Source organism: Phyllostomus hastatus, unplaced genomic scaffold (assembly GCF_019186645.2).
Source record: "Phyllostomus hastatus isolate PE091 unplaced genomic scaffold, TTU_PhHast_1.1 phas_contig_254, whole genome shotgun sequence".
Classification (NCBI taxonomy): domain Eukaryota; kingdom Metazoa; phylum Chordata; class Mammalia; order Chiroptera; family Phyllostomidae; genus Phyllostomus; species Phyllostomus hastatus.
Genome location: NW_025333810.1, coordinates 12,440,906 through 12,463,811, shown reverse-complemented (window position 1 = coordinate 12,463,811; position 22,906 = coordinate 12,440,906).

Genomic DNA, 22,906 nt, shown 5'->3' with positions numbered 1-22,906 from the left:
CACTATCTTCATTTTTTGGTTTGTTTGTTTGTTTGTTTGTTTTGGGGGGTGGGGGAGGATTCTTTTTTCTTCTTGCTGTTCTGATTGGTCGGGTTTTTTTTACATTCTTATGTTCCAAATCATTGACTTGATTCTCAGTTTCATCCACTCTACTGCTGTTTCCCTATAAACTGTTCTTTATTTCAATTAGTGTATCCTTCATTACTGGCTGGATCTTTTTTATGCTCTTGAGCATCCTTATAACCACTGTTTTAAACTCTGCATCTGATAGATTGCTTATATCCATTTTGTTTAGTTCTTTTCCTGGACTTCTGATCTGTTCTTTCAGCTGGGCCATATTTCTTTGTCTCCTCTTTTTGGCAGCCTCCCTGTTTTGTTTTGTTTTTCTATGTATTAGGTAGAGCTGCTGTGACCCCGTGTCTTGGTGGTGTGGCCTAAAGTAGTATGTGTCCTATAGGGTCCAGTGGCACAGCCTGCCCTATCACTCAAGTTGAGTACTCAAGGTGTGCCCTTCATGTGGGCTGATTACACCCTCCTCTTGTAGTTGAGCCTTAGTTGTTGTTGGTAGATCAATGGGAGGCATTCACCCAGGGCAGTCAGATACAAGGATTGGCTATGACCACTTACCACCAACCTCTGCCCTCCATGGAGGATCAAGTGTACAGGGGCTGAGTGGTGGTGTTCCAATGTGGTCTGTCACTATTCACTGAGTGTGTAGGTTCTGGGGTTTCCTAGGAGGTGCAGGCCAAGGTCAGCCCCCACCTTTGTTCTGCCCAGAGCCATCTTCCCAAGCTATAAAGCAATCTGAGACAGCTGAAACATATACTGGCATAGGAGGTTCCCAGGCAAATCCAAGCTATGAATCCAGGCTGGGTGCTGCTAGTGCCATGCCTGGGTCCACTTAGCAAGTGGTAGGGGGGCTGGGGACTCACTGAGGCTGGCTGTTGCTTGTTTGAGAGGATTTAGGAAGTTGTTAAGCATTAGCCAAGACTAGCCATTATGTAAAAACAGCTTGGGTGAACCATAAATTGAGTGTGGTGGAGTCTCTGGGGATCTCCAGGGCAAGTCCAGCCTTCCAGCTCTGTGGCTCTGCTGGGGAAGGGCTCAGAAAAGGGACATTGGCCTCTGACCATCTTTCTGTTTGGGATAAAGCTGTCCCCCAGCTCTTGCCTTGATGCCAGACACTTCAGTTTCTCCCTGTATGCCACTCATGCCTTTCAAGCTGCTACCCTGGTGCTGAAGCTCAGAGAGAGTGAGTCTGAGTAAATCTATGTTTGAGCTCTTTAAGAAGAACTGCTTGGGAAAACTCCAGAAGTTTTTCTACCAACTCAATCTTCACTGGTTTTTGCAGCCAGAAATTATGGGCACTTATCTTCCTGGAACTGGAATCCTTGGCTGGGAGGTGCCATGTGGGGCCAGGACTCCTCATTCCCCAGATATCCCTTCTGAATTTTTATCTACCCCATGTAGGTGTGGGACCAGTCTGCTCCACACCTCTGTTCTTCCTACCAGTCTGGATGGATTAGTTTCTTTAATTATGTAGTTGTCAAACACCCATTCAACTGAATTTTGTAGTTATCAGGCCTCCATTTAACTAGATTTCTGATAGTTCTGAGTGATGGTTATTCTATAGTTTCATTGTAATTTTGATGCGGTTGTGTGAGGAGGTGAGCCATGTGTACCTATGCCTCCATCTTGACTAACAGTCTCAGTTCTAGTGTCTTACGAGTGTAGGCCTGAGGTCCATTTTCTTCCTGGTTGCTGGCTGGGAGGTTGCTCTCAGATCTTAGATGGTGCTCACATTCCTTTCCACCTGCTCCTCCTTCAGCCCTCATCTCTGAAGCCAGAAACAGAGAATCTTCCTCACATGAAATCCCTCTTGCATTTTGTTGTTTTATTTGTTCACCTGATTAGGTCATGACTAACAAAGATAAGCTCCTTTCAAATCTAATCACAGTAATAATAAATCAATTCACAGACCCCGCCCACACTCAAGATGGGAGAACTGTACAAGAATTTGTCATCATAGAATTTGACCTACTACACTGAGTCATATATATAGGACAGTGGAGCAAAAGGGAATTATTTTTTATAAGTTAATTTAGAGAAAAGGGAAGTTCATTTAACTTATTTCTAATCCTTTGTGAGAATGGCTGGCATAAATCATGACTAGTGAGATTCTACTAGTACGGGTCAGTCATAGTGAAAGCCTATGCTGCATTGCTTTGTGGTTCAGGGAAGAAGATAGGACTTACACCAAAAGAAACAGAAGATAATCCAAGTATCAGACAATCTTAGTACATAAATGGATTACAAAAATACAGAGCCATTGTTTGTCTTTTGTGTTTATTTCTTCTGATTCTTCCCATTTTCTTCCTCTATTATTTTCTGAGGCATTGAGCTTGGCTTCCTGTGTCTTGACACCCTCCTTAAAAGGGATTTGTCATTTGTTAAATCATCCACAACTAAAAGATGACAGTGAAATAATCACTAAAAATGAGCTAAAGAGGGATTATGAAGACACCTCCTTTATGCTCACTGGAATAAATGTGGCAAATTAAGAAAAACCTTTAACAACTTAATCAGGCCACACTAATTTCTTGTAATGGGAACAATGATGATGGAGAAGGTGGTGTTCTACTTACATTGGAACCTGATTTATTGAGTAAGTTGGACTCAGCATGATACTGGAAGGAAGCAACAGAATTAATTTTTACAACTGCTATTTTTCATCAGCACTATGGTCTCATACGTTTCCTCCCAGAATGAAATCTAAGACAATTTCATTGCTTTTCTTGACATCCTCAAATAACATATTAATGGTCTCTATATTTGAAATAACAAAAAATTTTAGTCCAATGCAATATAAAAATTCCAAACTATTCCCCCTTTTAAACTTCTCTTGAGCTTTCAGACAATTAGTGGTTGGCTCCTATTCCAGTTATTATTGCTGTATAATAAATTACTTCAAAAATATATATCTAAAACAACTATTTTGTTTTGCTCACTGCTTTATGGATCATGAATCTGGACAGGACTTGGCAGGCCAGTTTTCATTGGGTTTATCATGTGGCTGTGGTCAGATGCTGGCTGGGGCTGCAGTCAGCTAAACCTCAAGTGGAATGGGTGTCCAAGATGGCTCACATGGCCTGCAATTGATGCTGGCCATCCACTGTGTGCTCAGCTGTGACTGTTGACAAGGGTACCTACATGTAGCTTGCAAACTCAACAATTGCTTATAGTTGAGGGCTCCAAAAAATTTGAGTGTCCAAGGAGAAAGCAGGAAGCTGTGTTGCCTTTATAATCTAGCCTAAGAAGTTGCATAGCTTCATCTCTGCCAAACTCTTTTTATTGAGGGAGTCAGTCATAAGGCACTCAAATTCAAAGGGAGGTGATATAGAGCTTGCTTCTTAATTAGAGAAGAACATCAAGGACATTTACAGCCATAGATTAAAACCATCACAGTTCCTTTCTACAAAATGGACATCCTGTCCACCAGAACCACATAGCTGCTTTCATGTTCATGGAACATCAGTTTTCCCTCAATGCATCCTGTCTGCACTCTCTCTCTCTCCCTCTCCCTCCCTCTCTCTCTCTGTCTCTGTCTCTCTCTCTCTCTGTCTCTCTCTCTCTCTCTCTCTCTCTCTCTCTCTTGTCTTTGCCTGAGGACTTTTTTTCATTGTTTTTCTAGAGAGAGAAGAAGGTAGAGAGGGCAAGATTGGTGTGAGAAGCATCAATCTGTTACCTCCCACATATGCCCAGACCAGGGACTGAACCTGCAACCTTCTGACTGCAGGATATTGCTTCAACCAGCTGAGCCACACCAGCCACAGTCTGTCTCCTCTCTTTAACCCCATGTAGCCAAGTCCCAACCAAGGCTGATCTAACCTTTTGAATCCACAGCCTTTTGTCTTTAGTTTCTAACAGATGATCAAGTATCAACCTGTAAAACTCCCTATAGGTTTATAACATACGTTAAGGTGAGTCCACAGTTTATCTTGTTGGTCACACTAGTCACTTGACATATCCATATTTTAGAGTAGTTTGTTCAGAACAACTTGTCACTAATATAGAAAAGAAAGTATATATGCAAGAAACATTTTTTGAACTTTATTTGACCTAGAAAAGGTATCATTTATTATAAAAGAACTAGACAATGATTCCCAGGAAGGAATTCCCAACAAGCAACCTTAAAATTCTTGCAAAGCAATATAAAACATGCCCAAGGTAAAGGACAAAACTCCCTCCTCATAGATTCCTAAATTCATATGAATAATATGAACATTGAACATGTATGAATAACTTTTAGTGTTGCTACTTGCAGCATAGTTTGTGTAAGAGAAATTGGCATGATTTTATCTACCAGAGATTTGACTTTAGAAGATGGCACACTGTTGATAGCCCATAAAGCAGAATGCTTCCACTGGTGGCCACAGGCCCCTGGAGAACCTGCAGAGGCTGCTGGTATCATACAGCAGGCAGATCTGATCATCAGTCTTATTTCCTAAGTGCATGTCAGAAAGCTGCACAAATGTCTACATAGCAGTTCCCCTCACAGCTCTGGGAGAACCTCAGTTGGGATATCCATTTGGAAGAAATAAAGGTCTGTAGTGGTTGTCATAGTGAAGTAGGTATGTGTCATTTTTATTAGCTTCAATCCTTTAAAGCAAATGGACACCATTGCATCATAGTATGCAGTATCCAAGTCTATTAAAAATACCATGCCACAACATAAACATGCCCGAGTTCTTTACTTGGTGCATAATTTTGTTGCACAATAATACCAGGCAAGAAAAGAAGCTTCTCTCTACTGAAGGGAGTAAAAAAATTTCATAGAAGAGGAATTGTCTGTCAATCTTGTTCATTTGGAAAGTTCCAGTTCAGAGAAATATTGGGGTAGAGTGATTTAGGTAAAGGATGACTCAAATGAGAAGAGAAAGTCCTCAGATATTGAAAAAGTTAAGAAGAAAAGAAAAATAATGTAACCAAACCAGCATAAAACAGAAAAGGTACTAATTCATAAGATTAAGGTATGATAACTAGGCAGAACTCAAAGATTTGCAAATCATTTGCCATAAATTTGGGGGTCATGCATAATGCAATATTTCAACTGTACTTTCACAGTAGAGTAAGTAGAACTCATCTAACTGTTGCATTTTAATGGTCCTATGGGGCTTGCTTTAATAAATAGATATGAATGGCTTCTACATTAACTTTCAGCAATTCCTTTATAAATAAAAGCTTATAAATTGCTTGTTGCTGCTTTGAAGTACTTGTATATTCTTAAGTTGTTTAGACATCTCCCAAGTGGTCTACTTATATGCTATTGTTTTGCAGAATGTATCCCTCTTTTACAGAACACTCACAAGAATAATTTAGTCCAGTTTATCTTTCCAAATCATAAAACATTACATATAAAGAGGGTCTTATGAATTATTACATATGATTTTAGTCATCTAAAGTTAATGCACTGTGATCATCAGCCTGGAATGGTTATAGAAGTTTGAGAGCCAACTTCTTATGAGTGTATTTGAACTAAATGGTATGTGTGTATGCACATACACATATGCATTGCAAGTGGTGCAGGATGGCATCTATTTTGTTTAATATTTTAGCATCATACATTAGTCTTTTAAAAAATATAAGGGCAAATCTTCATTTATCATAATGTTATTGAATTATTTTTTTCACCTTGCATTTCATCTTATTCTTATTTTTCATGTAACATCTGCATAGGAATAGTGCAAGATAGTGTATCAGGTATAAATTTTTAATCACAAAACTAAAGTGTTCAAACATGCAACTTCCTTTCATTTCTGTAACTTAACTGAACTTTATCTTGTTTATGCTTTTATGCTTGGAGGTGTCTGCTATAACAGAATACCATAGACTAGGTGGCTTATAAGCAATGCAAATTTACTTTTTATTGTTCTGGAGTCTGGGAATCTGAGATCCAAGTACCAGATTAACTGAGTCCTGGTGAGGACCCTCTTCTGGATTACTAACTGTTGACCTATCCCTGTGAACTCACATGGCCAACTGGAAAAGGGAATCCTCTGGAGTATCTTTTACAAGGAAGGGCACTCATTTCATTCATGAAGACTCTGCCTTCATAATAATCACCTTCCAAAGGCCTTGCCTCCAAGCACCATCATGCTGGGGGTTACGTTTCAACCTATGAATTTAAGGGGAGGCACAAACATTTAGTCTATGTCAGAGAGGAGGGCTAACCTTATGTAATCAATGTTAACACCATCATTTTAAATTTAAAAACAGTCTCTTTGGTAGTAAATACATGATCAGCTAAGGGTTTTCTCCTCACTTTCCCTTCTTCTCCATCGCATGGCATAAAAGGTCTGACAGGGGCTGATGTTTGGGGTGTATATGTTTCCTGTTATCACAACAGAATCTACTTCCACTGACCCTTGTTGAAATGGAGATTTCTGTACATGATGCCTGGACTAGTAACAATTGTCCACACCTATATTTCACTATGGCCTCCAATTTCCAGATTATGCATTTTATTATATTCTTGCCTCATCTATAGATTCCCACTGGGTACTACCATACTTCCAAGAAACACTGGTTTATAAAGAGTCCATTTTCCTCTGTGCAAGTGCTCTTAGATTCTTTAATATTCTAATGAGAAATTAAATTATCCAAGAGGGCTTATAAGATAGATTCAAAACATATGACCACATCCCTCCTTCCTCTTCCTCCTCCTCCTCTCCTTCTTCTCCTCCTCCCCCTTCTCCTCCACCTTCTCCTTCTTCTTGTTTTAATTACACATGTTCTTGTCATACATGGAGAAATGCACCTTATAAAAATAAATGGCAAAATGTACAACTCTAGAAGTTATGATGTAATAAACATTCTATCATAATAAAGAATAATAATGGCCTGGCCAGAAATAAATAACTAAAGGGGGCATGACCTCCTGAATGTCAGAGAACCCTCTCCCCAACAAAACAACAATTTAAACTTTGAAAATTATAATAAACATAAATGTGAACAAACAAGTATTAAAAGTCTCTGGAAAATGCCCAAAGGACAAACACCTAATGGAGAAACATTTATTATAAAATAGAATTTTATGGAAGTCCAACAACCAAGGAGTTAAAGAAGAAATATTCATACAGACTGGTAGGAGGGGTGAGGAAGGGCAGCTGGGGTGGGGATAATGCTTGGCAAGGCTGTGCCTGGCAAACCAGGCTATCCCATATTTGCATGTGGATAAACCAGGAGGAACAACTGAGAGTGAGACAGATGACACAACCCAGTGTTCCAGTGTGGGAAACTAAAGCCTGAAAATCTCTGCCTGAAAATACCTGTGGGGGTTGTGGTGGTGGGAGAAACTCCAAGCCTCACAAGAGAGTTCACTGGAGAGTCCCACAGGGTCCTAGAATGTACACAAACTCACCCACCCAGGAATCAGCACCAGAAGGTCTCAATTTGCTTATAGGTAGCAGAGGAAGTGACTGAAAGCCCGCTGAGAGCCAAGCAAGCAGTAATGTTTCCTCTCTGACCCCTCTCCCACATACAGTACCACAACACAGCAAAGTGGGTTGCCCCACTCTGGAAAATACTTAAGGCTCTGCCCCTTAAAACATCGCAGGTGCACCAAGACAAAGAAATATGTCCCAAATGAAAGAACAAATCAAAACTCCAGAAAAGGAACTAAGCAACAAAGAGATAGACAACCTATCAGATGCAGAATTCAAAATACTGGTAACCAGGATGCTCACAGAATTGATTGAGTATGGATGCAAAATAGAGGAAGAAGAGAAGGCTATGCAAAGTGAAATAAAGAAAAATATACAGGTAACCAGCAGTGAAGGGAAGGGAACCAGAACTCAAATCAATGATTTGGAACAGAAGGAAAAAATAAACATTCAACAGGAACATAATGAAACAAGAATTAAAAAATATGAGGATAGGCTTAGGAACCTCTAGGACAACTTTAAACATTCCAACATCTGAATCATAAGGGTGCCAGAAGGAGAAGAGGAAGAGCAAGAAATTAAAAATTGATTTGAAAAAATAATGGAGAATTTCCCCCGTCTAGTAAAGGATATAGACTTTCAGGAAGTCCAAGAAGTTCAGAGAGTCCCAAAGAAAGTGAACCCAAGGAGGAACACACTAAGACACATCATAATTAAATTACCCAAGATTAAAGATAAGGACAGAATCTTAAAATCAGCAAGAGACAATGAGAGAGTTACCTACAAAAGAGTTCCCATAAGACTATCAGCTGATTTCCTAAAAGAAACTTTACAGGCAATAAGGGGCTTGAAAGAAGTACCCCAAGTCATGAAGAGTAAGGACCTACATCCAAGATTACTCTATCCAGCAAAGCTATCATTTAGAATGGAAGGGCAGATAAAGTGCTTCCCAGATAAGGTCAAGTTAAAGGAATTCATCATCACCAAGTCCTTATTATATGAAATTCTATAGGGACTTACCTAAGGAAAAGAAGAAAATCAAAACTGTGAACAGTAAAATGAAAACAAAGTCACAACTATCAACAACTGAACCTAAAAAACAAAATAAAAAACAAACTAAACAAACAACTAGAATAGGAACAGAATCACAGAAATGGAGATCACTTGGAGAGTTATCAGCAGGAAGGGCATGGGGAAGAGATTGTGGGGAAAAGGTACAGGGAACAAGGACCATAATTGGTAGGTACACAATAGACAGGGGAAGGTTAAGAATAGTATAGGAAATGGAGAAGCCAAATAACTTATATGTATGACCTGTGGACATGAACTAAGGGGTGGAGGAATGCTGGTGGGAAGGGTGGTGTGGGGAAGAGGGGGATAAAGGGGGTAAAAAAATGGGACAACCCTAATAGCATAATGAATAAAACATACTTAAAAAAAGAATGTGACTGTGGGATTTGAGCCATGATCTAATGCCTAATTCCCCCACTCCACCAGCTCTGAATTTCAGAAACTCTACCATGAATTTTCTACATTTGGCAAGTAAATACTAAAAAGATGGGAGCTCCCTCCCTTTCCTATTATCATTCTCGGAGGTGATTTAACCCTAAGAATGGCAAGCTGTTCAGGATTCTCTTCCCTTCCTGCCTCATGTTACAGAAGTTCTATTTCATGTAAGTATGGCTGAAAGGATCAGGTCTCCCTTCCCCTATTGTACCCCCATTCATACCGTAGAAGCTCTTCTCCAAATGTGCCAGGGTGTGAATAAAGAGGCCCTAATAGTCCCTGTTCCAGATTATTGTAGGGTGGAAGTCCCATGTTGGAAGAATCACACTGAGAAGACCAGATGGTGTCACCCCATCCCATGACCACTCAAGGGCTGTGGGTGTCACTTAAAAAAAAGCTGAGTAGTTCTGGGGTTCTGCCCCAGAGTAAAGGATGAGTCATAAGAATTGGTGGGAAGTGAATTTATTTGAAACAGAGCATGAAAAATGGTATGCTTAAGATTTGAAGACAGAAGATTATAATGAAGAATAAGAGAATGTTGGTAGCTCCATGATACAAGATAAATGATAGGCCATCCAGAAGTCTATTAGAACTAAAAGACAAAATTAACAAAAGTTAGAAGAAGGAGGGAGATAACAAAGATCAGAGCAGAGATAAATGAAATAGAGACTAGAAAAAATATAGAAAAGACCAATAAAACTAGGAGTTGATATTTTGAATAAAATGAATAAAACTGACAGATCTTTACCTAGATCTACTGTAAAAATGAGAAAGAAAATTGAAATAAATAAAAGTATAATAAAAGAGGAAATATTACAACTAATGCTGCAAAAATAGAAAGAATCATAAAAGACTACTGTGAACAAATATATGCCAAAAAACTTGACAGTGTAGAAGAAATGGGAAAAATTGTAGAAAACATTAAACCTACCAAGACCAAAGCAGGAAAAAATAGAAAATAGGATCAGCCCAATAACAGGTTAGGTGATTGAATGAGTAATCAAAAGCTTCCCAACAACAACAATACCCAGGACCACAGGGTATCTATCTATCACAGGTGAATTCTACCAAAAGAACAGTCAATGCCAATCCTCCTCAAACTTTTCCAAAAATTTGAAAAGATAATGACACTCTAAACACATTTTACAAGGCCAGCATTACCCTGATGTCAAGGTCACACAAGGCCACTAGAAGAAGAGAAAACTACAGGCAAATATCCTTAGAGAATACAGATACAAAAATTCTCAACAAAATATTAGCAAACTGAATTCACCAGCACATTGGAAGCATTGTGCATTATGAACAAGTGGAATTTATCCCTGGGATGCAAAGATGGTTCAACTTATATGAGTCAATGAATGTATTACGCCACATTAAGAATGAAATATAAAAATCATATGATCATCTCAACGTATGGAGAATATTCAATGAACTTCAACATTCTTTCATGATGAAAACTCAGAATAAAGTGGGTATATACTTAATGTACCTCAACATAATGAATGTTATGTATTTACAGGTCCTCAGCTAACATCATAATGAATGGAAAAGTTGAAAGCTTTCCCTCTGAGATCAGGAACAGAAGGGTGCCCACTCTTACCATTCTTATTCAACTCAGTACTGAAGTCCTAGCCAGAGTAACCAGGCAGTAACAAAGAAGACATCTATTTCCAAAAATTATTAGTAAAATTATATCTGTATGCTGATAATAACAATTTGTAGGTAGAAAATACTAAAGAATTCACCAAAACATTATTAAAACTATTCAATAAATTCTGTAAAGTTGTAGAAAAAAAATCAACACACAAAAATCAGTTGTTTCTATTAACTAACAATAAACTATCTGAAAAACAAATAAAACATTCTCATTTATAATAGCATCAAGGACAATAAAATACTTAGGAATAAGTTTAACCAAGGAAGTAATATATATATACATATATATGTGTGTGTATGTATATATATGATTATATATATATATAAATAACTATAAGACATTCATAAAAGTAATTAAAGAAGAGAAAGATAAATGAAAAATATCCCATAAGCATGGGTCAAAAGAATTAAAATTGTTAAAGTGTCCTCACCACCCAAAGCTATCTACTGACTCAATGCAATCTCTACCAAAATCCCATGGCATTTTCACAAAAATAGGTAGAACAATTGTTGGTGAAGATATGATTAAATTCAAACCTTCATGCATCTATCTTCCTGATGGTAAATACAACCATGCAGCTGCTTGGGAAAATAGTTTGGCAATTCCTCAAAATGTTTAAGATAATATTAACATATTACTTAGCAACTATATTCCTATGGCTATAGCCAAGAGAAATGAAAATATACATCCATGAAAAAATGTTTACATGCATGTTGATAGCAACTTTATTCATTATATTAAAAAACAAACATCACTAGCATTCATCAACTGATGAATATATAAATATAATATGGTATATTCATACAATGGAATATTATTCAACCACAAAAAGTAATTAAATACTAATACATGCTACAACATGAGTGAATTTGAAAACATAATGCTAAAAGAAAGAAGCTAGACACAAATTAATCACATTTTTATATGAAATATCCAAAATAGGCTAATCTAGACAAAGGAATGAGATTATGCTTTACTTAAACCTCAGAAGTAGAAAGCTAGAAATAGAGAATTAATTTCAGAAGGTATTTTTTAAGGGAAGAAAATATACTAAATTTAGATTGAAGTGATAGCTGCACAACTCTGTGAATTTACTAAAAATCATTCACTTGTGCACTTTAAATGGATGAGTGTATGGTGTATAAATTATAGCTCAATAATACTGTTTAAAAAATGAATGATTAAAACATTTGTTAACTAATGTTTATGGATAGTTTCACATACCCATCCCTCTTCTGAAAAAAAAAAGGATTGTTTCATTTAACTTCTACAATAATTTTTATGAGGGAGTTACTAATATTTCCCTCAGTTTACAGGCCAGAGCACTGAAGCTTATAGCACTTAATTTCTCTTGCTGAAAGTCATACAGCACTTATGTATTCAGGTTGGAATCCATACCCAGGCAGTCTGGCCCCTAATTACTTGCCTTAAACCACGCATTTCAGCTGTATTATATTGCTCAGAATTTACATTTCTATTATGTTCCTATTACTGTTACAGAAATCATATAATTACAGCAAGATTTCTGGGGAAGGTGTTTTCTGCCAGCCAAAGTTAATTGGGGCAAGTTCTAACGGGAGTACACACACCCTACAGGGCCTCCTGGCCTTCACCATTACCTCAAATGTCCTTCTCCTTCTTGCTCTGTTTTAAATTTGATTCACTCTTCAATGCCAAGTTCAAAGTGACCTTTGAGAAGTTTCCCCAACTCCCCAGGCCAAGGCGGTTGTTTCCTTTCTTGTTCCATAGCATGTTTTACATGCCTATAGTATACCACTTTTTCTGGTGCATGATAGTTATTGTTTTAATACCTGTTTTTCTCATTAGATTCAGTTCTCAAGATCAGGGGATACTGATGTTTATATTTGTATCCCTCAGTACTGCTGCTTGGAAAATAGCAGTCACTCAATAACACTGAATAAATGAAAGAAGAAATGGAGGCTATAGAAGAAATATAATAGATTATTATTTCCTTACCCATACAGAATCTATAATATAACCAGAAAGTCTCACAAAGCCAAATAGTGAATAACTCATGCAACAGGAAGTGTAGGTGAGGTTAACAGTACAGTTTTGACTGGAAACATTGAAATGTACATTTATAGACCATTGAAAATATATTTAAATCATAGGCTTTGCTTATGGACAATTTTGTGGGTTTTTTAAAAACAATTAAATGTCACCTTCTTTCATGATTACTATGCAGCTAGGTGTCGATGCTTCATATTAAATAGTAAAGTCAACCTCAAACATGACATTATATCTCTGAGCCAAGGTCAGAAATCTAAAGGTTTTGATTTGCTAGTTCTATTTTTGAAGTATGTTACTCATTCAGATACAGGCTGAACATGCCAAGGTTTGATCCTATTGGCATAGAGTTTGGAAATGGACTTTCCAGACAGTGCCTGTTTAAGTATTTTTGAGCTAAAGCCTGCTGGCCTGGAAATGTCATTATCTCCAGAGAAAATGATTTACCTGTGTGACTTTTCAATCAGCAAATTATTTTAAACATAAATTGAAAAGGGAAAATATTGTTCTTGCCAGGATGAACAAAACATTTTCTTCTTTTATAGGGTACAGCTGAAAAGATCTGCCAAATGCAAATCTTTCTTTCCAACAGTAATGAGAAAATATGGCTGAGATATAGTCAAACACATTTTTCTTCTTAGTATTAAAGCCATATACCTTTATATTAACTCTGAAGTCACTTGAGTATCAGTTAGGAGAGCCATCAGTCAATTGCTAAATAGCATATTTGATCTGCATCTGTCCCAAGACATCAGAGTTGCCTGAAAGTTATTGCATCTCCCAGGTAGCCAATGTACTCTAGAGATTCAGTTTGTATGGCAGTGGTATTGGGACTCCATTCCTCCAAAACCAGGTATGATTCAAGGCATAAAAAACTTGAGTGAGTGTGAAACAAAGAGCTCACTGTGTCAATATCTTAAATGATATACAATCCAAGCATTTTACTTTGAATTCAAAGTCCAGTCTATTTTTTCTGCATGATAAATTTGACTTTAAGAGAAATCACAAAAATTATAACAGGAGTATTGAGATAAGGTACTCTTCTACCTAGTGAAGTCAAGGCTATGTCTAGTTGATCGTTACATACCAAATGTGTTAATACAAAATTTTAATTTCAAAGATTTTAAAAGCATGTGCCATAAGAGGAAGACAGTATAGCATAAAAAACATAAGGAAAGCACGCATAAAACTGCAGCATTGGGGCATTTCTGATTGACTGGTGTTTGGCACATGGGGAATTAACTGATGATGAGAGCTGAGGGCAGAGTGATATGGAGGTGGTGGATAAGAGACATTAGTGGGTGTGCCATTTTTTAGGCATGGTAAATACACAGGAAGTGTGTGTTTAAGTGGCAGAAAAGATGGTATGGTCAGGTTTGCATTTTATGTTAATCATTCTGGCAACAGTATAGATCAAGACCATTAAGAGACAGTAGAAAGATACTAAATGGAAGATAATAAGAATCTGAATGAAGAGGAAAACAAGGAGAATGGAGGGGACAGAATGGACATGAATGACATTTGAAGTAAATATATTGGACATGACTATCTGGTAGATGGGATGAAAGATTTCTGCAGAGATGATTGGTGGGGTGGTAACACCCCATCATATTATGTTTTACTGGCTTCCCCATTATATTATGTTTACATTGAATAATGGGATCACTTGTATTTATTCTGCAGATTTTGGTTTCTTACAGGGTATATTTCTAGATTACTCTGAATCATAAAGAACCTTCAAGAGCTTCTTTCACATGCTCATTCATCCAAAATCAAAGGTCCTTGTTTGGTCAGGGAAATCAATATCACTGAAGTTTAAGGGAGCATTGTTTTAGAGACAGATAGTCTATATAATACATAAGCATGAACCTCTCACTCAAAGAAGTGAATGGCAATAAAAAGACCTTTTGCATTCTGTTCAAAGTTTGAGGAAAATAATGCTCAGATTCTACAGTTATTATGGTAAAATATTAAATACCCAGCCAGACACTGCATACCAGATACCACCTTGCATTAGGTAATCTTGATTATTACATTGAATTAAAATATATGACTTTTATCACTTTCAAGTTACAATATCACTATGTCTTACTTTAGTCATCAACAAAAGTGGGGAATTTTTACAATATCGTTATTAGGTTCACTTTTAATTCCATAAATTACTTTAGCATTAAATTCTGAAAATCATCCCTTGGCAAAAAAACATCTTACCATCTCTTGTGTTTATAGGGCTTAGAATGCTAAGCCCTGTAAAAATATTTTTTCTCTCTTTCCCTCAAATAAAATTAGATATGCAAACATTTTGCCTATTGTAACCTCTGGTGAGAAATATGTTTCCTGATGATTTTAGGGTCTAATAAAATGTACATTTTTTAAGTGAAGGAACACTTTACTTAAAACATATCCAGAATTCACTGAACAACATATCCAGAATTGTTTTCTTTTGTAATTGCATTCTCATTCCTGAAGTTGAAAATTACAAACACTCCGGCACATTTTGCAAAACAGTAATGCTGAAATTGAGAGTCACCTTGGTTCACTGCTGTTTCCCCCAATCCAAGAGTAAAAGAAAGGGCTTCCAAAGGTGCCACTGCTGCCTAGCTGTGAAATAATTATGGCACATGTGTGAATTTCCTCAGCCATATATAGGCTGTTATTAATGAAGATAAGTTTAAATGCTTGAAATACCACAGAACTGACCTTATAGTAATTTTTCAAACATTTAGAATTTGGATGTTTATTCTTCTAAATTTGTCAGGAGAGGCTTCCTTTTTACCAACCATACCCATGGAAAGTTTGGATCTTTAAGGTTACTTTCTAAATGACACATATGCAAAAAAAAATCAAAGAGCAGGGACAGCATTTTCCTTTTGTCCCCATGTGACTGAGAAATAAGAATGCCAGTTTGGCTCCTGCACCATGACACCTTCATCTTTTACGGGAGCCCATTAGGTCAAAAGGATAATGTTACAGAAAGATGTGAATGAGTGGAAACAGGATGTCAAAGAGTGAGTTTGCTCTTTTTTATTTTCTTCTCTTTTTTTTCTGAAGTCACTTTATTAAAAAAAGCATGCTTAAAACCAATTAAGTGAGGCAACCATCTCACACATGCATAAAACTGGTAAAATTAAATTAATAAAATTTAAACAATTCACATTTATGAACTATGGGGGAGAACATTATTAGCATTTAATGTTAATATACAAGTTAAAAAGCTTTACCTTTCAATTATTATTTTATTTTAGTGCCATAAATTAACATTTTTCTGTTTTAAATGAAAATGTAGGCTCAATATCGACAGGGGAACAAAAGTGTTTTAATAAGTGGGAGGTTCCTGCTTGCACATTTGGCTTCTTTTGATCCCTGCAATGGCACATCCATTGTGACATGGTAATTTGGTGCCATGCAGAATTGAGTAAAATACTCTGGTACCTGAATTAAAATAAGTAAATATTTATGAAAAGCAGCTATAGAGGTTTAAAAAAATAGGTTCCTCTTTAAACATAAAGATGAATACTTCATTTATTTTTAAAAGGTTTTATTTATTTATTTTTAGACAGAAGGGAAGGGAGGGAGGAAGAGAGGAAGAGAAATATCAATGTGTGGTTGCCTCTCATGTGCCCCTACTGGGGACCTGGCCTGCAACCCAGATATGTGCCCTAACTGGGGATCAAACTGGTGACCCTTTGTTTCACAGGCCCGCACTCAATTCACTGAGCTATACCAGCCAGGGCTAAATACTTCATTTATTATGAAGGGAATTCACCTATTGGCAGTTTTGCAAATTCTAATGGTATGTTTTATATAAAACAGTATACCTTTGTACATACAGGCAAATCACTACTATAAGGTACATGGAAATTACCCTTAATGCAATTCTATTGAATTATTGCTACTAATTTTCAATGTACCATTTTATTGACCTGATATTATTAAGGAATTAGATATTTCAAATAAGTTCTTTAAAAATAATGAACTACATCCTTGGGTTCTGAAATATTTATTTTATATTTAATAGAAACTGCTAAAATCTAAATGTCTATACTACTGATTGATTTTATCCATATTCTCCTTGTAATAGTGGGCATAGAGTTGGCCCACATTTCTCAGCCATAGTTGAAATTAAATGTAGTTATTTGCTTTGGTTCTAGCTGGTAGAATTGGGGCAGAACTAACAGATCCACTTCTAGGCCTACTTCCAATGAAACTTCCCTTGCACTCTTCCATTCAGGCTGGTAGAAAGAGGACCCAGCAACTTCAGAAGGTTAGTGTTGAAGACAGCACAGTCTCCACCAGTGGGAGTCCTGTCTGCATGAAGGAGGGTCAACCCATTCCTCTCTGTTCCTGCCCAATACTGTTACATAAGCATGAAAAAGACTTCTATTGTATTTGGACTATTAGACATTTTAAAATCTATTTGTTATTGCATTTAGCCTATCCTAAATAACACTTTTAAATTAATAAATCCTGAACAAAAAATCTGGAAAAATTGCGGTCTCCATCAAATCCTTTTACAAAATTGCCTACATCATACTTCTACTTCCATCATGCATCTCCCACACTTTATTCCCCACTTTTACTCTATGGAATTATTTTTATCTCACGTACCTGGAGAACATGGAAATAGAAATACCCTTACCTTCATACCATGTGAACCTACCTTCTTTCTCCCATTTGTATCTACGTGTTTCCTTCCTGTTTCATTTAAAATATTTTTAAAGGTAAAATATGCAAATAGATTGTATGAATAAAGCTTAACAAAATTCATTCCTTTGGGTCTCAAATCAGGGGAGTTTCCTTGGTAGACTTTGCATATCTCTGACCGAATACTCACTTTCAGTTACATTAGCCAAGCAACCACCCTATCCTATATTTCAGTGGAATTCTGGAGGTTTGTTCTCTCAGGAAGGTAAACAGAAGAGACTCTGGGGTAGGGGAAATTAGGCACAGTCGTGGGTAGGACTACTGTACTGAAATAGGGTATTGATATTTGCATACTGATTCCTGAGGCTCCTAAACCCCCTTCTGCCAATTGGCTCCCAGAATGCCGGCAAGAGACTGAATCATCTCTCTCAGTGAATTGGACCTGGCAAAAGGGGAGCCGCAAAATTATGAGCTCAGGCAGAACATTTAATAGTGAAAACTACTCAGCAAGTCTATGAGATTTCAATCCTCTTTTCAGCATTCCATTCTTAAATATGAGCAAATTATTGTGGATCAGTCAATGTCAGAAGAAAGTCATTAACAAAAAAAATCAAATACCAAAATAAATTTTAAAAAATATCTGAGAAAAGTTTAACACATGACCACACACGTAAACAAATGTCATGTAAAAAAATTATGCAAGGAGACTATTTTTCAAATAAACTATTATAAAAAAAAAACCACTCAGAGAACCAAAAAGGAGCTCTTGAAAATTAAGAAAAAAAGCGATACGTCAGTCAGGCACATAGAGGAGGCAACTGATCGATGTTTCTCATATTGATGTTTCTCTCCCTCTCTCCTCCTCCTTCCCACTCTCTCTAAAAATAAATAAATAAAATCTTTTTAAAAAGTCACAGCAGGAAGGAAAATTCACAGAATGATGAAAAAGTAAGTCAAAGAAATATCCTGTAACAAGCACAAAAATATATGTAGTTGGAAAGTATGTGAGAAAAATAGGAGAAACAGATAAAATCTCCAAAAATTTCAACATCTTAGAACAATAAGTTTTAGAAAAAAATGGAAAGAAAAACCAATGGGAGCAAATCATCTATGAAATAATTAAAGAGTATTTCCAAGAACCAAAAGAGTTTTCATTGTCAGATTGAAAGACCTTACTACATACCAAGTAGTAAGGTCTGTATAACACCAAGTCACATCATTGTAAAATTTCAGAGCACTAGGGGTTTTCTGTCCAGAAAACCTTAGGAGTCCACAGATGTTGGGGAGGGGAAAGAGTGTGCAAGACCATGATAGTAGGTATCAGAGTATCAGAAAGGACTGGGCTTTTCAGTAGCAACACCAGAAACTAAAAAATAGTGGGTTAATACCCTCAAAGTTCTGAAGATAAATTATTTCCAGTACAGAATTGTTTATCTAGTCAAAACATCATCATGTAAGAAAATCTTTGATCCCATGTATATTTTCTTATGAGGTAATTGGAGGCTGTGATCTCCCAGAATTAAAAGAAAGATCTGGGAAATTAAAAAAACACAAACAAAAAAAAAGCAAGAGAAACAATACAGAAGAGAGACAAAGGACATTTCCCCCAGGAGATCCTATGTAGTAGAAGTAATATAATTATTCTAAATACTGTGCATCAATTAAGGACATCAATATTAGGGAATATGAAAGTATGAAGTATAATATGGGGCATGAGTGTAGTGGCAATGAAGAAGGAATAAAAGACCTAAATTTTCAACAATGCAAAATCATAGCAAATGCTTAAAATTGAAAAACAATAAGCATTCTTAGGATGTTATGAAAAGCCAAGTAACTGAAAATGGGAAATAAGGGGCGAGAGGTGCAATGTTGTATTTATTTTTTTAATTTTATTTTTTGATTATTGTATTACAGTTGTGCTGATTTCCCCCCATGAATCCCTCTATCCAGCAACTGCCACTCCCTCAGGCAATCACCTCACCATTGTTCATGTTCATGGGTCATGTGTAAAATTCTTTGGCTCTTCCATTTCCTATACTGTACTTCTTATACCCATGGCTATTCTGTAACTACCTATTTGTAATTTTTAATCCTCTCACCTGTTCACCCATCCCCCACACCCTCCTCCCATCTGGCAATCATCAAAATGCTCTCTGTATCCATGACTATGTTTCTGTTCTTCTTGTTTGCTCAGTTTGTTTTTTAGATTCAGTTGTTGATAGATTTGTATTTTTTGTGATTGTATTGATCATAGTTTTGAGCTTCTTTTTCTTAAATAAGTCCCCTTTAACATTTCATATAATAATGGTTTAGTAATGATGAACAAGTTTAGGACTTTTTTTTTTTTTGGTCTTTTTATCTGCCCTTTGATTCTAAATTATAGCTTTACTGAGTAGAGCAACCTTGGCTGGAGGTCCCTGCTTTTCACAACTTTGAATGTTTCTTGCCAGTCCCTTTGATGTTTCTTTTGAGAAATCAGCTGTCTTATGGGAATTCCCCTGTAAGTAACTAACTGCTATTCTCTTGCTGCTTTTAAGATTTTCTGTTTATCTTTAAATTTTGGTGTTTTAATTATGATGTGTCTTGAAGTGGGCCTTTTTGCATCTATCTTGTTTGGGACTCTCTGTGCTTCTTGAACTTCTATATCTATTTCCTTCACCAAATTAGGGAAGTTTTTTTCATTATCTTTTCAGCTAGAGTTCCAATTTCTTGCTATCCTCTTCTCCTGCTGGCATTCCTATGATACAAATAGGACCTTCTGAAGTTGTCCCAGAGTCTGCTTATATTATCCTCATTTTTTTTTGGATTTTTTTCTTCTTGTTGTTCTGATTGGATGTTTTTGGTTTTTGTTTTTTTTTGTTTTTTGGAGCTTTTTTTGTATCCTTATGTTCCAAAACATTGATTTGATTCTTGGCTTCATCCACTTTACTATTGTTTCCCTGTAAATTGTTCTTTATTTCAATTAGTGTATCCTTCATTACTGGCTGGATCTTTTTTATGCTCTTGAGGTCCTCACTAAGTTCCTTGAGCATCCTTATAACCACTGTTTTGAACTCTGCATCTGATAGATTGCTTATATCCATTTTGTTTAGTTCTTTTCCTGGACTTCTGATCTGTTCTTTCAGCTGGGCCATATTTCTTTGTCTCCTCTTTTTGGCAGCCTCCCTGTTTGTTTTTTTTCTTCTATGTATTAGGTAGAGCTGCTGTGACCCTGTGTCTTGGTGGTGTGGCCTAAAGTAGTATGTGTCCTATAGGGTCCAGTGGCACAGCCTGCCCTATCACTCAAGTTGACTACTCAAGGTGTGCCCTTCATGTGGGCTGATTACACCCTCCTCTTGTAGTTGAGCCTTAGTTGTTGTTGGTAGATCAATGGGAAGCATTCACCCAGGGCAGTCAGATACAAGGATTGGCTGTGACCACTTACAACCAACCTCTGCCCTCCATGGAGGATCAACTCTTCAGGGGCAGGGTGGTGGTCCTGAGGTTTCCTGGATGGTGCTGGGTATAGTCAGCCCTAACTTATGTTTTGCCTGGAGCCACCCTGCCTGAGCTATACAAAAACTCTGAGATGGCAGCTGCTTCTGCTGTGCTTGGAGATTCTCAGGAGAAGCCAAGCTGTGAATCAAGGCTGGCTACTGCTAATGCTGGACTTTCAGCTCACTGTGGCCAGTTATTATTTGTTTGATGGGATTTAGGAAGTTGTGAAGCATGAGCCAAGACTAGTCATTCATATGGAAAAGCAGCTTAGGTTGGTGCTTAAGTTGGGTAGGGCAGTCTCTTGGGATATCCAGGGCAGGTTAAACAGTGTTAGCTAGGTTTATGGAGTCTCAGATATGACACCAGCTTGTTTGGTCTATAGGGGGAGGATTTAGATAAGGGACAATGGCCTTTGCTTGACTTGATGCCAGACACTTCTGTTTCTCCCTTTATGCCAGTGTTACCTTTCAAGCTGCTACTCTGGCACTGGAGCTCTGAGGGAGTGAGTCTGAGTAGGTGAGTCCCTGAGTAGGTGTGGGTTCTTTAAGAGGAACCTCCTGGAGCTCCAGAAGTTTCTTCCACTTATTTAATCTCTGCTGGTTTTTGCAGTCAGAAGTTGTGGGGACTTATCTTCCTGGCACTTGAACCCTGTGCTAAGATGCTTGGGGTAGAGTTGGGACTCCTGGCTTCCAAAAAATTCCTCCTGAATTTTTATCCACCGCACATGGGTGAGGATCTAGCCCATTCTGCATCTGTACTTTTCCTACTAGTCTGAATGGACGTGGTTTCTTTAATTCTGTAGTTGTCCAACTTCTACTCAACTCAATTTCTGATGGTTCTGAGTGATGGTTGTTCTATATTTTAGTTGTAATTTTGATTTGGTTGTATGAAGAGGTGAGCCTTGTCCACCTACACCACCATCTTGATTGGAAGACCTCACACTGTTGCATTTAAAAGAAGCCTTGTTTAACTGTTTGATGTGCAAGTTTGATGGAAATAGGAACTAAAAAGAGATTAATAGCTTTTAAATGTTGTATTTAATTAAAAGTACATGAATAAAAGCTGTATTTTATAGACATTAGTTGGCAAAGTTATATTAGAAGATATAAACACTCTTTACATTTTAAAATTGAAAACCAAAAGCATTCTATTGGGAAATATTAACAGCAAAATATTCTAAGAAATAGGTCTACAATTTTTCTGTTACCCATTCTCCATTCCTGTTTTCTTCCCTGCTCTTTTTAAGAATGTATTTAGTCCCATTAACCTTGTACTTTTTATATTTATCAATTTATTCCACTCAGTTCCTTTTCAGCTTAGAATCTGTGTATATCACTTGATCAATATATCTTTCCAAGTTTACAAAGTTTTATAACATTATCTTTTAATCATAGCTCCTTATATAACACCAACATTCAATAAATTCAAGAAGTCTCCTTCATGCTGGCACCACAGACATAAAAATATAACAATAAGTTTGTAGGCAACATTAAGTGCTTTATTATTTATTCATACATTCATTTAACAAAAGGGTTACAGAGTGTCTGCTCTATGAAATTTATTGGATAAGTCAAAATTATTAAAATAGGCTAGGCATAGTCCTTGCCTTGTGGAGCTTTGAATTTATGAGAACAAACAGACACTAAATAGCTCACTGCTCAATTATTTGATTCAATTGTGATAAATGTGACAATGGTAAAGTGCAATGTTCTATGAAAGTATTCAACTAGGAAAAATGACCTAATTGGTGTCTTCATTTGCAAAGGAGATATGTGGGATAGAGCAGAAATGGGATTATATAGGCTGAGGTCAACATAGGATTACAGTTGTTCATATGGAATATAATATGATAATTAATGAGTAATAATACAGGATATACTGTGTTTTGCATACTTATATCTATAAATCTACTTTTGACCCACACTGTATGTGGTCAGAGCAAAGTGAATCTAAAAATTGGAATGAAGCTAGGGGTGGGGAGGTGAGGCATGGTGGGACTGAGTAAAAAGGGAAAAGGACTCATAGACACAGACAACAGTGTGGTGATTGCTGGGGTGAGAAGGGTATAAGGAGACTAAGTGTTAATGGAAAAAAAATAAAATAAAGATTAAATCTAAAATAATAAAATAAAAATTGGAATGTTTTGAGGTGA